Genomic DNA, 12180 nt, shown 5'->3' with positions numbered 1-12180 from the left:
TTCTTTAATGATATCAGTGTATCTTCTGAATCTGGTCTGTTATTTGTAAGCCAAAGGCACAGAGTGCCTTCGGGATTAGAGAACTGAGAAAGTGATTGGAAACTATTTTAATCAGTGTCACTCTAAGTGGACAGTCCACTCATTCAGCCACTCTGTTTCTTTCCGTTCATTGTGGTTTCTGTTCTTAATTATCTTCGTCATTAATGACCATTTATTTAGTTCTGCGGGCTGAATCATAATTCCTAAAAACAACTGAGTTTGGGATGTGTCAGAGATTAAAATACAAAAGGTCTAGAACAGGAATTTAACCTGCCTCAAACTAGTCCACCTCTGTTTTTCGCAGTTGAACATAAGGAGTAGAATTTAATGGGGCTCTCAGGAGTGGGTTGGGAGGCATGGTGGGGGATGTTGGGCAGAGAATTGGGAGTTTGGGGGTAACGCTGGGCCGGAGTTCCGACAGTGTAACACCGGTTCCACATTCTACCAACGGCAGGAACCTCCACAGCAGCGTTGCCACAATGAGGCAGCGAGAAGGCAACTGAGTTGAGCAGCAACTATAGACTCAGTTATATGCAAGTGTGCACAATTTTGTGCAGAGTTGGCATTTAATGAGCAGCGCATGGGGATCACAGGTCATCAGATTCCTGTCTGGTTAAAGTCGGCATCACTGAGACAAAGCCTTTGGAAGTCAACCATCCGGAGATTGCGGGTTGCCTTCATTCGTCATTGACTTTAGGTGGAAGAGAGTGGAGGGGAGGTTGTTGCTGGACTGCGGCATTGTACCTTTCCTTGGCTTGTGTGAAGGTTCCTCACCAGTGTCAGCAGCTATTTCTTCAATGGGTAGTCCTTGTCCCCAATGACCCACCTCTGAAGGCATGCGGAGGGCCGGTAAAGCTCTAGCACCTGTGACTGTCGAGCTAGGTGTCATGGTTGCTCCTCGGGACCAGGGCGCACACCTGAATTATCCGCTTTCAGTGATCACAGACCAGTTGTACACTGATAGAATGGATGCCCTTTCTGTTGATAAAGGCCACTGGCAAGTCCTTGGGAGCCTTGATGGCCACATGCATGCAGTCAATGATACCTTGCAGCTGGGGGAATTCAGTGATAGCACTGAGGCCAACGGCCCTCTCTGCCTGGCTGTCATGGTTGATACACATAGTCACTGGCCTTCTGAACAGGACATTGATCACCTCTTTAGCACAGAAATGATCTACTGCCTGGGAGGCCCAGCACATGTCGCCAGTGGATCCCTGAAAAGATCCAGAAGCTTATGGTTGAGGGCAACAGGCACTGGGTTTCCACCAAGTCCCAAGGGTCTCAGCTCATCCTGCATCATGGCACACAGGTCAGTAATGATCTCCCTTAAGAGCCACAGGCTTTGTTGAAACTGTTGCTCGCTCTCAGCTCCGGTTGGGCCATTCTTGATGCAACCACCTGTTGCTGGTCCCCATATACAGCTTGCCCAGGCAGAGACTGGTCCTCTTGGCTCTCCTGCTGCTGTTTCGGTGGTGCCTCTGGTACCTGGTCCTTCCTCCCTCTGAGCTGCTTCTCCTCTGCACAGGGACTCAGAAAGACTGGCTGGTGTTGGCCTCTCCCTCTCTTGTGTGCTGCCCTTGCAGTCAGTCTCCCCAGCCCTTTACATTTTCTTTTGCACCAGCAGCAATGCTCCTCTGCATTCCTTGCTGATAAACCTCCACCACAATCTGTTCCTGTGAGCTTAACATCAGACCACCACCCACCCCCACTCCCTCCCCTCAACAACCACACCCCTAGAGGCTTGCCACTTCCTCAAGTTGAGATTTTAGTGCCTAGTCTGATCTCTGCAGTATGCCCCAGCAAGACTCTCTTGTATAACGGTGGTTTGCTGCACACTCTAGCACTGCAGAGGGGGAAGGCCTTGCAACAGGAGGATATATAGTAGATTGCCACTCCTCATCCATGGAGGAGAATGTGGAGGAGGGGGCTGAGCAGCACAGAATGATGAGCCTCTTGTGCCAGAGGCAGGAACCATTGAGAAATGTCCAATCAGGACAAGCTCATACACACCAGCTATCCGCAACCCTGATATTCTTTCAAAGCCTTCGTAATAAAGACTAACGCTCACTTTGTCTGTATATCGCCTGCTTTATATCACAAACCATCACCTAGTGTTCAGCTTCACCACAAGCACTGACACATTTGCGGAGTTGGTCAAACTCAGCCTGTCCCTGCACTGGGAGCCCATTGAGGGAGCAAGTGACATCTGACAAGGCAGCAAAGAATCCACAAACCATCAACATACTAACTATGAAATACATTTGTTGCAACTATCATATCAAATCTTAAAATGTGTCAAGTCTAAACACCCATGAGCCCCCTGGTCCATCTAGGCGAGTTCTAATTCAGATATGGAGAGTTCTAGTGATGTAGAAGAGGAAAAAGAAATGGATGACATCTTTCAAACTTGGCAAAGTGACACAACTGTTGGGCGAAAGACTGGAAGCTGCTGAGCGGAGACACAGCACAGCCATGGTTCCTGTTGAATGTTTTGTGATTCCGACTTGATAGAGCCTTCTATGAAACAAAGAATACTTTATGAGCACCAACAAGGGCACCAGTCATCTCCCGCCTTACTGAAAACTGGTTTTGCCAGAGCGACAGATTATACCACCTAATTACAGAAAAATAGCTGTGTGCTCTGCAGACTATCACTCTGCAGCCAGCAAAATCAATTGTCGGAAGATGATGCCTCATTCGAGCTCAAGAACAAGAGGAGGATTGTCATAGGGAGAGAATCATGTTCCCCTCCCAAGAAAGATATCAGACTGACTTCAACATTCCTTAATCATTCCTGGGTCAAAATCTTGAAATCCTCCACCTAATATGAAGCATCACCATCTCAAATACTAGAGCAAGTCAAGATGATGATCAACCACGACCTTCTCAGGGCAACAAGGCATGGAAAATATAAACTTTTTTTTTCAGGATTGCCTGCACTCCAAGAACAAATTCAAAAATATAGTTTTATTATATCTCAGAAATATTACATTTGTTGTTGTGGTTCACAGTCCAAGACACTGGTTAATTTGGAAACACATACTCTTAAAGAAGGAGTCACAGCTCCCCAGGTTAAAAAGTACAGCATGCCTCTCATCAGCATCACTAAGAGCAGCCAAGTCCTGATCATTAAGACTTGCTTTAGAATATCATCCTTCAGTCTTTCCTTTAAGGATATCCACAGGCTGAGTGTGGCATCAAGGAGCCCTAGCAATACTGATGTCAATGGGAATCAGGGGGGAAAACCTCCATTGGTTGGAGTCATACCTAGCACAAAGGAAGATCATTGTGATTGTTGAAGGTCAATCATCTCAGTCCCAGGACATCGCTTGCAGGAGTTCCTCAGGGTAGTATGCTAGGCCCAACCACCTTAGCTGTCTTATCAATGACATTCCCTCATAAGTTCAAAAGTGGGGATACCGAAACAGTCTGTGCCCATATGAAGTAAGATCCTGGATAACATTCAGGCTTGGGCTAATTAGTGGCAAGTAACATTTGCACCACACAAGTGCCAGGCAATGACCATCTCCTACAAGGGAGAGAATCTAATCATCTCCCTCAACATTAAATGGAGTGTGATGGAATATGCTCCACTTGCCATATGAGTGCAGCTCTGCCAACACTCAAGAAGCTCAACATCATCCAGGACAAAGCAACCTGCTTATTAGCACCCCATTCGCCACCTTAAACATTCATTGTGTCCACCATCGGCACACAGTGGCAGCAGTGTGTACCATCTACAAGATGTACTGCAGGAACTCACCAATATTCTTTAGACAGCACCTTCCAAACACACAACTGCTACCATCTAGAAGGACAAAGGCAGCAGATAGATGGAAACACCACCACCTGGAAGTTCCCCTCCAAGCCACTCACCATTCCTTTACTGTCACTGGATCAAAATCCTGGAACTCCCTTCCTAACAGTACTGTGGGTATACCTATACCACATGGACTGCAGTGGTTCAAGAAGGTAGCTCACCACTACTTTCTGAAGGGAAAATAGGGGTGGGCAATAAATGCTGACCCAGCCAGTGGCGCTCACATCCCGTGAGAGAATAAAAAATATATAATGAGGTTTAACTCTGTGAAAGGGGGGAACAATAGATATTTTACCAACAGTATTTTGGTTTGCTTAACGTTGGATGCATGATACATGGAAACCATTATGTCCATCTCTTCAATCCTTTGTTCATCTCTCAAGTGAAAATAAATCTATGAATCAGTAGCAAAGCTATCCCGCCAAACAACAAGGACGTAGGAGGTGTTTTGTTTGTCAGATGTGGAAATGTTTTTCTGGTCACCAGCAATGCAATGGGAAGGGAGGAGGGAAATGGCAAACCCCACAGTAATTGTCTAGCTGCATCTGGGTATAGTTTATGAGATATATGGAATCAATTTTGTTCCCAACACTTGATTCAGTTGACTGAAAGCACATTTTTTTAATTTTACCATTAAAATGTTACTTCCTTTTGAAATTGGATAAAACTCAAGAGGCCATTCAGAGGCTTGCTTTCTCTTGTTGTGCTTCCAATAACTCCCGAGTCCATTTGGACAATCATCATTATATTCTGCGTGTGGTATTCTGCTATCAAAATCTCACTTCCTTTCCAAACAGGATATAATTCAGATAAATGCCAAAACTGCCTCCAGCAGCACTTTCATTGCTTTTCTAACTTTGGAACTGTTTTATTTTTGTATAATGCAAGCCAAATGCTGATTGGCAGAAACACTTTTGGCCTTGCTGACTGGCATACTGGAAGTATAATGTTGCTCAGGACACCTGTCCCGAATGCCATACTGCACAATGATTGATAAGGGGTTGCATTGTTTCAAAGTGACTTACTAGTAACACTTTCAAGTTAAGAAGGGCAAAAATGACAGCTGTTAAGTAACAAAATGATCCAAAAATCCTGCTTGAAGATAAATCAGCCAATGAGCTGTTAGACTACAATATCTCTTCAGTTAGATAACAGGAAAACTTTATTAAGCAGATGAACAAGATATGCTAGTCACAGTTCCACTCCAGGGACTTGAGCATAAAATCTAGGCTGTCATTTTGGTACAATACTGAGGGTGTGCTGCATTGTTGAAGGTGCCATCGTACAGATGAAATATTAAACCGAGGGTCTGGCTACCCGCTCAGGCAAAAAGCAAAAGGACTTGTATTTTATAAGTGCCTTTCATGACCTCAAGATGTGACAAATTGCCTTACAACTAACAAAGTACTTTTGAAATGTAGTCACTGTTGTAATGTAGGAAACATGGCAGCCAATTTGTGCACAGGAAGCTCCCACATTGGAAATGTGATAATGACCAAATAATCTGTACTTTGTGATGTTGATTGAGGGATAAATATTAGCCAGGACAAAGATAACTCCTCCACTCTTTGAAATAGTGCCAGGGGATCGTTTACATCCACTTGCAAAACCTTAGTTTAACATCCCATCTGAAAGGCAGCGCCTTCTGCAGTGCAGCACCACACCAGACTGTCAACCTGGATTTCTGTGTTCAAGTCTCATGGGACTTGAACCCACAACCTTCAGACTAAGACATCAGAGTGCTATCAACTGAGCTACAGCTGACACACAGACAAGTAGACATAAAGGATCCAATGGCAGTATTCCAAGAGAAGCAGGCCATCACTAAGACATTATACAGGGCAATAATATCACATTGGTGTTCACAGGGCTTGGTGTGCCCAAATTAGCTGCCATTTTTCCTGCATTACAACAGTGAATGCACTTCAAACGTACTTAATTGACTGCAAAGTGCTTTGGAATATCCTGAGGCTGTAAAGCTTCTATATAAATGGAAACTTTTCTTTTTGAGGGGAGAAAAAAGAGGCAGGGCCAACCTCAACTGAATAAGTCAGCACCAATTGACACAAATGTATCTTTAAGTTAGCTAGCAAAAAAAATGTGAAGCACTAAACTGGTGGAATCAGGTAAACCTCTGAAGTTACTTCTATTAAAAGAGTAATCCGAGTGACCAATGCGTACAGATGGGACCGAATTTGGGCAAAAATCCAAGATGTATTTAACGTCTGTGAAATTTGGGAAAATTGCAATCTTGTGATCAGGATATCTTTGCCTGTCCAATTTAAAGCTATTCTGTCCCAAGCCTGATATTAGCGATCAGATTTTGGGCTAAAATGAAGAAATTTTTAAAAGATGTTGCAAAAGCCACTGTCACGTAATGCCGAGGAAGTGGGTTTTTTTTATGAGCAATTTGTGCCCCACTTAAATTGTTAGCACAGTAGATTCAGAAAGTGGGATAAAGTTCCATTGTCCATTTAGATGAGCACAAAGTGCTTATTTTAACAGTATACACTTTGCCTAATATCTTTACAACTCTATAGTCTAACATTCTTCAGTGGCATAAGGGTATATCCTTTCAGTTTATCCATTAGCCCACCAAGGAAATATTTTCGTTACATTATAACAATTATCCACTTATGTGGGAAATTAAATTGATAGTTAACCTTTGCGGAGCAGCACTTCTTAAAAATAATAGATTGTAATGTATAGTATACATGAAACAGAAATAATATTCAACACAATCAATCAAAAGAGTAAGCAGTTTCATAATCAGAAGAGCAACACAAAATCTGTGCAAGAAACTTAAGAGGGGAAAAAACTGGACCACCAAGACACTGGAGGAAAGGCGGCTGAAATTAAATAAAGAGGACGTATCTAAGTTGGGTCACTCTTAGGTAAATATTTATACTGTGTAAAGACTGTCTGTCTGCAATAATGACCTTGTGACTGGTATTAATAGAGATAATACAAACTTCTAAAGCATGCCGAAAGCAAGTTTGGCACCATAAATCAGGCAGTGTTACTTTTTTTCATTTTATGTTGAAAATGGATGTGTGCTGCTGTATAAATAAATGAGCCATAGCTACACAATATTGCAAATTATAGAAAAATAATACAACAAACCACCAGACCACTGTTTTAAAGAAAAGCTGAACTTTGTTGTGCTCCCATGTTCATGAATAATTTAAAGCCAAAGCAGGGCTATTGGTGGAGCATCTTGCACTTTGAAGGATGTCTTTACCCAGTAATGTATAGTTTTCTGCTTGCAATAACTGAACTCCCATATCAAGTGCCCAACTGTACATGAACCAGGGGTCACCATGGGGTAATAAACACTTCTTGAATAACTTAGGTGCTGTATGCTTTTATGCTTAACAAAAATGCTGTTTTGTTCAATGTTCTAGGTTTCTATTCTAGATAACTACCGGCAACATGCAATGAACATTGATGGAGTCATAGTCTATGACCTTTGGCCCTTACAGGATAAAACTCCATATGATATACTGTCATTTGCAATTTTTCCTTCACAGAAAGGGTTGAATTGTCCTTTTTTCACTGCCCTACACTGTACTTCAAGAAAGCATTTCACATCCCACTACCTTCCTGTAATGTGCTGTTCTTGTTCAAAAGATTCTTGTGTCTGGTAGTTAAAGATTTATTGCTGTATTGTCTGATATTTTCCTGAACTTGATTAAAAATGGCGGTATTGCAAGCATTGCTGCAGCCACAATGCAACGAAGGATTAACTACATCTACATGCCAGACCTCCAGAGAGTTAATTTGCAATTTGCCTAACAGGGTAAACCGTGACAAAGGAAAAGGAAATATTTCATGGGTCCGTTTCACATTTTCATTATTAACTTGAAAATCAAATAAAAGTTGGAATAAATAATGGGTTATATTGTTAAGAATAGCATGTTAATGAATTATAATGGTCAGACATAATTTTCACATTTAAATTAGTTTAATTAGAAAGTAGGCGTTTATCTGGTCTTTATCTCATCATCATCATCTGTGGGGGCTTGCTGTGCATAAATTGGCTGCCACGTTTCCAACATTGGCTACACTTCAAAAGTCCTTCATTGGTTGTAAAGCACTTTGTGGTGTCTTGATGGTCATGAGAGATGCAGTAAAGAGGCAAGTTCCTTCCTTCCCTACAAACACACCAAGAGTGGAGGTACATATTAATGAGGCGCACCAATTTGATCTGATCCACACAAGCAGATTGAGGTTATTTCATGAAAAAAGTCATAAGACAGAGCAAAAATTGTCAATACCGATTTTGACTCCAATTTAATTTTAACCATCTTTTCAGTATGAAAGAATCTCAGCTGTTAGGGCAGAATGCTAGCTTATCATAATTTTACTATTGTCAAAGTGATTCCATACTGCTCAAGAACAATACCATCTCACCTGCTCCCAGCAATGAGGTCGAGGTCAAGGATGGTCGAGGGGTGTTTTTGTGACTGGGGTTCCACAGGGATCGGTGTTGGGTTCCTTGCTGTTTGTGGTATAAAAAATGATTTAGACTTGAATGTAGGAGGGTTGATCAGTAAGTTTGCAGATGACACAAAAATTGGTGGGGTGGTAAACAGTGAGGAGGATAGCCTTAGATATAGGAGGATATAGACGGGCTGATCAGTGGCAAATGGAATTTAATCCGGATAAGTGTGAGTTGATGCACTTGGGCAGGACAAACAAGGCTGGGGAATACACAATGAATGGTAGGGCCCTGGGAAGTACCGAGGATCAGAGGGATCTTGGTGTGCATGTTCAAGGTGGTTAAGGAGGCATATGGGATACTTGCTTAATTTAGCCGAGACATAGAATATAAGAGCAGGGAGATTATGCTGAAACTGTGTAAAACGTTGGTTAGGCCACAGCTAGAGTATTGCCCGGAGTTCCGGAATCCGCATTATAGGAAGGATGTGATTGCACTAGAGAGAGCGCAGAGGAGATTTACCAGGATGTTGCCTGGGCTGGGGAGTTTTAGTTATGAGGAGAGATTGGATAGACTGGGGTTATTTTCCTTGGAGCAGAGGAGATTGAGGGGGACATGATTGAGGTGTATAAAATTATGTGGGGCATAGATAGGGTATACAGGAAGGAACTTTTCCCCTTGGTGAAAGCATCAATAACCAGGGGGCATAGATTTAAAGTAAGGGGCAGGAGGAAGAATTTTTTCACCCAGAGAGTGGTGGGAATCTGGAGCTCACTGCCTGAAAGGGTGGTAGAGGCAGAAACCCTCATAACATTTAAGAAGTATTTGGATGTGCACTTGCGATGCCATGGCATACAAGGTTTTGGGCCTAGTGCTGGAAAATGGGATTAGAGTAGCTAGGTACTTGTTTGACTGGCGCAGACTCGATGGGCTGAAGGGCCTTTTTCTGTGCTGTAGACCTCTATGACTCTATGAGCAATAGGACTGAGAATGTGAAGTTTAGAATGAGACAAAGTTTTAGTGATGTTTTGTGAAAATATGTTCCAGAGTGAACTATTCCATAATATTTCCAACTCAATGGTTTTACTGCTTTTTTTTGAAAAGAAACAAATACAAATGTCAGAATGCTGTAAGATTTTTTTGAAATGAACACCACCATCTCCTATGGGGTTAATAATTCACTTATTGAAGGAGCCTGTAGGATACTAGACTGTCCACATGGCTGTTTAACTGGCACAGGCATCCTAGTTAGGCAAACCTGCAATATTAATAGATGGTTCGCTTCCCACCGTTTTTTGCCTTCTATAACATTGCCTAGTTTCTTGCTATATCTGTTACTAACTGAGGCTGACATTAGTGACACTGTGATGAATTGACTTCCACTGACTGTTTAATTTTAGCTGCTCTTGTTGCTTGAACAGGCACTAGCTTTTTCCTTTGGAAATGAATCGAGAAAGGAAAAGATTTCAGTGAGAATGGATTCTCCATTCATAAACTTCCACGTTGAGCTGGATTTGAAACATGTTAGTGTTCTTGATTCAGTTTCAGATAACATGTCAATTCTGACAATTACTTTTCCTCCAATTACACTGAAGGTCATTTGAGGGCTAATTTCACCAAAGGAGTTGGAAACTGTCTCGCCTCACTGTCAGACTCCTGAAACTAGCTGTCCAATTGTACATTAGTAAATTGAACAGCTTGAACTCATAATTTATCCACGCCCTGAAAGTATTTACACTGTTAAATCACTGGGGTTATAGAAATGGGTTACACTAAAAGTTCAAAATTAAATTACACACAGGAAAAAGATCACTGCAGAAATTAAACACACTTTCCTCTTTTGGTGTTGTCCCACTTAGAACAGTCCACTTTCTTCTGAAACTCAGGGCACATGCACCCAGTCAGTGTGCTTGACTTGATTCCATCAGCCCCAAACATGTTCAACCTTGTTCACAGTGGGAGTGCATTTGTGCCAGTAAAATACCAAAGATCATTCACATTGTAGCTTTTCCACTGGGACAACACAATACAAATTCACACTTAAAACTTCTATTCCTCATGAATCTGGCAGCAGAACAGTAGGGGCACTGATATCAGAAGAATAAGTATACCTGGCATCTGCTAGCAAGTTGGTGCCAGATCTACAGCAATACAAATAAATAAATTTGCCATGAAGTTGGTACTGTTACAATTATGAGGTTTGTAAGATTATTATGTTTTATGACTATATCTTTTGGTTTATAAGTGTGTTATAGTTTGGGACTGTACCTTTAAACTTAGGGTGAATGAAAGGGGTCATATGACATCCCTTGACAATAAGCCTGCATGGTTTAGTTGCTAATGATCAAAGGAAGACTCAAATTTGTTTTGAGAGGGAGATGCAACCTATTTACACTTGGGGAATATATGACAACTGCTTTTAAGTCTATAATGAGCTGTCCCTGAGTCTCTTGAAGTTCCAGGAAGGTGTTATAACAATCAAGTTATAAAATGTTGTGCTTTAAACTATCTCTTTACTTATGAGGTGAAAGGAAGATGGGATCAAAGATAATCAATTAACATTTTGATTTAGATACAAGGCTAATGTGCTTTCCATTGCCATGGAGAGGAGGGTGTGGACACCATTTTGAGATCAGGTTACACACTTCTCTAGAAACCCAGAAATATCACAGTTGGCAGTTGCTGTTGCAGTTTTGTCTTGTGGGGTCTGCAGCTAACTGAGAAGTAGAGAGCAAGGAGTAGAATCAGCCAGGCCTATGCCATTATCAGAGAAAATGCTGACTGTATCGTTCACCACGCAGAACGTGGGTGAGAGCTCACGCTCAATTTCAAGGTTGAATTCATGATGAGTTGAAAAGGCTGGAAGATTTGCCCAGCTTTGCGGTAGAGGAGGAAATCTACAGTATAAACTTCACCTCTGGGATTAGAAACTACCAACTAGGAAAAGTAAAAGGAAACAACCCTTTTGGAAACTGGGAACAACTGAAAACTGTTTGCTCTGAGCTGCATGAACTGTGGAGTGTGTGATGTGTGATGAGTAACAAGGCATTAATTCTTTCTGTAGTTTAAGTTGCCTACAAGAAGAAAATTGTGCTTAGTCAATAGTGCTTTTTAGTAATTTGATACAGTACAAGTTTTTTTTTAAATGTGAAACCTTGATGTGTCATCCTTTCAACTAATAAGTGGAAGTTCGAATTTCTCTTTAAACTGTTTTTGGTCTCTATGGAGATCATAACAGTATGATAAGAAAGGAACATTAGCTATATTCACTAGGTAAAATTTGTACCTTTTTTGCAGAATTCAGGGAGATGAAAGAAATCAAAGATATGCTCCATACATTATTGGGCTTGCACTGTAGTGGTGTTGTACTTGAACAATTTCTCCTTTCATTCTCTAAGGAGAGATTTATTCATTCTGTTTGTGATATCATAAGGGGAAGTCAAATTGACCTCGTTAGGTCAGATGTCATGGAAATACAAAGGCATCATGAACAGAGCCATATGTTCCAATCCATACATAACATTGCTGATTGACCCTCCGATTCCATTTCAACATGTGATATTGTGAGTTAAGTGACAGGGTCCAAAGCAAACCACTATGTTGTTATGGGCCAAGCAGACTGACATAATGTTAAATTGCCTGCTTCTTTGAATCTGTAGTGACTATCACAGTCACACCTGCATTATTTACACAATTGTGGTGCTCTCCAGGTTTTGATAAGTTGTGCATTTTATAAAAGTTGGAATTAACTCTGTAAATTTTATTCCAGTGCTAAGTTTTAAAGAAAAATGTGACACTGTGACTAAATTATCGATGTTTTTATGAGGTTTACAGTCAAACATCTCAACATGCAAAAAAAGTCATGATATGGAATGACGGT

At 41.4% G+C, this 12180-nt stretch overlaps 1 long non-coding RNA gene across 2 annotated transcripts in view; it reads left to right on the top strand.

The window, feature by feature from the left end:
- LOC144687657 (uncharacterized) overlaps positions 1 to 12180 on the top strand; it is a 109971-nt gene that overhangs the window by 81371 nt on the left and 16420 nt on the right. The gene's annotated exons all lie outside the window — the stretch shown is intronic.

The sequence above is a fragment of the Cetorhinus maximus genome, chromosome 12, assembly GCF_964194155.1.
Source record: "Cetorhinus maximus chromosome 12, sCetMax3.hap1.1, whole genome shotgun sequence".
NCBI lineage: Eukaryota > Metazoa > Chordata > Chondrichthyes > Lamniformes > Cetorhinidae > Cetorhinus > Cetorhinus maximus.
The sequence above is the reverse complement of the archived record's forward strand: the minus strand, read 5'-3'. Positions and strand labels throughout refer to the sequence as shown.